Source organism: Bison bison, unplaced genomic scaffold (assembly GCF_000754665.1).
Source record: "Bison bison bison isolate TAMUID 2011002044 unplaced genomic scaffold, Bison_UMD1.0 scf7180017864289, whole genome shotgun sequence".
Lineage (NCBI taxonomy): Eukaryota > Metazoa > Chordata > Mammalia > Artiodactyla > Bovidae > Bison > Bison bison.
The window spans coordinates 10,186,610-10,191,856 of record NW_011494861.1 but is presented as its reverse complement, the minus strand read 5'-3'; the positions used below and the strand labels follow the sequence as shown (position 1 = coordinate 10,191,856).

Sequence of the window (5,247 nt, the reverse complement as noted above, 5' to 3'; positions counted from 1 at the left end):
CTTGACAAAGCTGTAGGCCAGTGGCTGTTACAGATGGGGTCCCCGGGCCTCTCTGTGGGGGTTATGGCTTTCCTTGGAGCCTCCTCCTTCAGAAGCCTAGGCCACCTGGCCACGTTTTGTGGACAGGACCCTCCCTGACTGTGGGTGCACAGAGAAGGGGCTGAAGGCTAGGGAACCTGAGCTCCGGGGCGCCTGCCTGCTCCAGCCCAGTCCAGCCCTGACCCGAAGGCCTGGCTGCCCATCCCCGCCCCTCATCCACTGGTGTTAGGTGTGGGCCTTCCTCTGACTTAAATCCACCAGATCAGGGCTGATGGGGAAACACCCTGAATTTGAGATCCAGTGTCTATGGTGAGCAGAGAACTGGGAGGGCCAAGTCCTTCCTGCCCCAGGCCTCTGCCTACCCTGCCCCTCATGCTGCTCCCTTGCCATGCTGGAATGTTCTGCAGCCAGGCCCCCATGGCGCCCTCTGCCTAGCCTTTGGGGTCTCAGCTCACTGGGGACATCCCTGACCACCTGTCCCTCTGCCCAATCTGTCCCCAATTGTTTCCTATTCTTCATGGCACATACCCGGCTCTGACACCACCCGGAAAAGTATGCGTTACCTCGCCCCTGCCGACCCCACCACCCACAGAGTGTCCCCAGCAAACTCAGCCAGGCACTCGGTACATGCCAAGGTGAGCCAAGGTGGGGATCCCAGGCTCATCCACACTAAACTTTTGAAACAGCATCCTCAAAGATTTGGCCCCTGAAGGACACAGGAAGGAGCAGCGCAAACCATCGCTCTCCCCGCAGCATGGCAGACTCTGTCCCAGGTTCCTGGCACCCGGCAGGCTCCCATGGCTGTCCGTCTGGCTGTTTCAGGCTAAAGGAGCTGCTGCTGATAACTTGGGAACATGGTGATAAGGGCCGAGCGTGGGTAACACTTACCTCCCGGCTCTTGTGAGAACCGTGGGTACACTGGGGCTGTGTCAAATGTCTGCCGCGGGGTTTCCAGGGGTCCCTCTCCTGGGAGTCTGGGCAGACAGGCGGGGTGTGGGGGATGGGCAGTTTCCATTTTTAGGATGAATTCCCTTCTGGAAAGCTGCAGGCACGTCTTTGGCATGGATGCCCAGCCGGGCTCGCCGAGGCTCACATTCCCCCTTCGCCTGCCTCCTTAGGCTGGGATGGGGAGGGCTCTTGCACCCAGAGCTGCTCCACGTTTGGGGCTCCTTTGAGGAAAACACCAGCCAGCCCAGCCGTAAGCATGCCCACCCCGGGGAGCTTAGGACTCTGAACCGATGCCTGTGAGTGGGAGCAGGCAGGTGGGGCAGCCAGGTTTGTAGACACAAATTCAAGACACCCAGTTAAATTTGAACTTCAGATAAACCAGAGAAAATGCCTTCTGCAGGCAGGTCCTACACATGCAGCAACCCACCTCTGATAATAGGCTCTGGTCAGAAAACCCGCACACGGATGCACCCCTGATTCACCAGCCACGTTGGACAGTGCTGGACGGGCTGCTCAGGAGTGGTCCTGGCAGGTGGGGCCCCAGAGAGCACTGTCCACAGACCTCCATGCCCTAGTGGGCAGGCCTGCATGGCCATGGCCAGCCTGGCAGCCACCAGCTGCACGTGGCTACTGCTCAGTGGCCTGGGGCCCTGCGAGTGTGGGCAGACACGGTCACAGGAGGCTGTGGCCCCCCTGCTGGACAGTGTGGTGGAGGTGGGGAACCAGGAGGCCCCTTTGAGTCTCGGAGTTCGGAGGAAATTCTCTCCAAACTGGAGAGATGAGGCACCCCAACCATGAGGAGCCCAAGGAAGGCAAGCGTGGGGAGCAGGGTGAGCCAAGGGAGAGGTGGGGGAGGGAAGGCAGGGTCAGCTGGTCTCTGGACACGGTCTGGACACAGTCTGGGCGGGGATTTATTCAGACTGAAGGACGGAAGCGGTGACGACACCAGCTGGTCCTTCCTGGTCTCGGGCAGTAGGTCTGGCCAGGTGCTTGCTGTGTCCACCAGCCCGGCTGTGTTTCCTGAGCAGTAAGGCGGTTATCAGCCCTGAGGGAGGTGGGCAGACAAAGCACCAGAGAAGGGGGCTGGGCCTGCAGTTTTCTCTGTGTTGGGTTAGGAAACCCCAGGTAGTTTGAGCCCAAACCCACCTACTCACCACCAAGACCTCAAACCCGCAACCCTGGCTCTGCCCAGAGAGGCAGGTCCTGAGCACCCTGGAAGGTCTCCCCCCCGCCCTGTATTTTTTTTTTTTTTTGAGCATTTCTTTGAATTTTATTGAAAATTGACATGGACATTAGAAAGATATCAAGCTAAACAGTGCTGGGTTTGGGTTATTTCTCCTGGCGAAAAAAGCCCCAGAGGAGCAATGACTGGTCACATTTCTGAGCAAAAAGAACAAAGGAGAAGAAAGGAAGAATGAACCAGATTCTGGAAAACATGCAAAGAGGCTCTCTCAAGAGACACGGGACAGTAGAATGGCAATGGTTGTAGGGCTATATGGGGATGGGCACACTCAAATGGTATTTCAATGTAAGTTAAACCAACGAATTCAGGGCAGATTTATCAACATCAAAGCTCTCCCTCCAGGTCCCACATTGAGCAGAAACCTCTCCCAAAACCCCAACTGGCCTTGGAAGGCTGAATGGAGTAATTTTGCTCTCACTAAGCTTAAACTCCCCCATCTCTCCTTTCCTCGTCTCTTCTTTCCTTTCTCCACCTGAATGTCAGTAGATCCACTCACCCCGCTTGCTGAGGGGGTCTGCAGAAAGTCTGTGAATGCTGAAGAAGATATGAATGTTGCTTGACTTTCTCATCCATATTTAGAAATGTTTAGTAGTGGCTGTAGACAATCAACCCATTGAACTGGAGAATTGGTGTTTGAAAGGAAAAACAGAAAACTCAAATGAAAAACTTGCAAGCAATACTTTCACACCCATAGCTGAGCTCTCCTGCCTCAGTCACTTACACTTGGATGAGTCATCCTGCAGTTGTCTCTCTTAGGTTACATTGGGTCCATTCTCCAGCTCGGATGGATCTTTCCCTGCCTTGTTAGATTAGGACAAGTCACTTCCATATAAAATTCCATGTAAGTTGGGAGAAAGCTTCTTGCCTGGACACATGAACACTTGTTAAGAGTGTGTGTGTGTGTGTGTGTGTGTGTGTGTGTGTGCATGCACACATGAATGAGTGCACAATTTGGAGGGAGAAGGTGTTGGTTGGTTTCTGGTTTGAGACAATATGGAACCCTAACTCTTCTATTGGAGAAGGCAATGGCAACCGAGTCCAGTACTCTTGCCTGGAAAATCTCATGGGCAGAGGAGCCTGGTGGGCTGCAGTCCATGGGGTCTCGAAGAGTCGGACATGACTGAGCGACTTCACTTTCACTTTTCACTTTCATGCATTGGAGAAGGAAATGGCAACCCACTCCAGTGTTCTTGCCTGGAGAATCCCAGGGATGGCAGAGCCTGGTGGGCTGCCGTCTGTGGGGTCGCACAGAGTCGGACACGACTGAAGCGACTTAGCAGCAGCAGCAACTCTTCTATAATGGTAATCTTCTCCTTTAGACTTAGTGTAGCTGCTGAAGACAAGATTATTAAAAGTTTTTCTTCTCTTTGTCTCTTTTCAGAGTCTGTGAGCCTTCAACCTGGGAGCCCTGAAACTGGAGCAGCTCAGCTGCCATTTTCCTCTGTTTGAAAGCGTCCACTTTGTCATCCAGGGATTTCTTCTTATCCTCCAGCTTCTTCTTCTCACCCTGGTGTAGTTTCTTCAGATGGTCAAGCTTCTAATGCAGCTCTGTCTCTGCCTCTTTAAGTTCAGCTTCTTTGTCTTTGACTCTCTGGAGGAAAATCTTTCTCATCTCTTCTTTTTTTTTGAGCTCCTCTAGCAACTCATTCCTTTTGGCCTCATACGTCTCCTGTAAACTGAATGGTTTGCTGTCAGGGTCGGTGTCCTTGAAGCCCACCTCCTCCAGCTTACAGCGGCGGTACAGCTCACAGTGTGGGCCAGGGGTCTGCTCCTGGAGATCCTCCACGTTGCCTCAGATCGGCATATCCTGCAGCTTCATAAAGTCACAGTGGGCTTCATTTTCAACTTGCACCGTGCCCCAGGGATACCGCCACACTTTCATCTTCTTACCTATCTTCCGTTCTTTTGTGCTGCCCTTGACAGCAAATGGCAGGTGGGCGTTCACGGTTCTGTTGATCTCTGCTGCTGACTTGTCATCTGTAGGGAACTGGTAGATCTGGATTCCACTGCTGACAAGCTTGCTGGTGATTTTGATTTTGAACTTGGTTAGCTCACTCTTAGAAATGGCATCTGATTTGATGATGATGGGGATGATGTTCCCCTTACTGTCCAGCTTCTTCATAGTCACTCGGTCCAGAGACTTCAAGGAATGACCCATGGGGGCGATGAAGTACAGGTGGGCACGGATGCGAGAGTCACGGTAGGTGTTCAGTACCCTGCAGATCCTCAGCTCCTCCTACAGGTAGGCCTCAAACTGGGCACCGATGAATTCCACGACGGGCTCGTAGCTGTCCTCCTTGTTGATCTGGTCCCCGAAGCCCACTGTGTTAACAATTGTCAGCTTTAGCCCCATGTTGCTCTCTTGAAGGTCATAGGTATTGGACCGGAGCTGGACACCCGGCCGTGTGTGTGTGGTTGGCTCCCCCCGACCTTGGTGTTGAACAGGGTGTCCATGAGGGTGGACTTGCCCAAACCTGTCTCTCCCACGCACAGGATGTTGAAGCAGAAGCCCTGGCTGACTTACTCAACAGCTGGTTGGGCAAGCTGTCAAACCGCACATGTCTAGCCAGGGGACCATTCGGCAACCTTCACCCACCTGGTGAGCTATATCGGTCACTGCCATCGCTCCTGCGTCTGCCAGGGCTGCCATGGGCGCTGCCACAATGAGAGCTAGAGCACAGGAAACAGCCAGGGTCTCCCTCTTGATGGGCCCATAATGTTTATTTCTACAAAAATCTTGTCTGAGCCCCTGGCAGCCTAGATCTGTGTGGCTGGTTGCCTAGAGTCTGACACTGCTGGGAGACAGTGAGATGTGACGTGGGACTGAGACGGGTTGGGGGGACCACCTCCCTCTCCTGAGAGTGCCTCCAAGATGCTCCAGGGCCTCTACCACCCAAGCCAGAGATGAATTCTGACAGGAGAGGATGCCTTTTGGGTACCTTTTAAGAGAAAGTCCCATAGATTCTCTCAAAAAGAAAAAGAAAGGAAAGTCAGGACTGAGGAAATGGGTCATTTTA

At 53.4% G+C, this 5,247-nt stretch overlaps 1 pseudogene; it reads right to left on the bottom strand.

Annotated features, from left to right (window-relative positions):
• Positions 1-3,578: 3,578 nt before the first annotated feature.
• Positions 3,579-4,853, bottom strand: LOC104995914 (annotated as a pseudogene).
• Between the last annotated feature and the right edge of the window lie 394 nt (positions 4,854-5,247).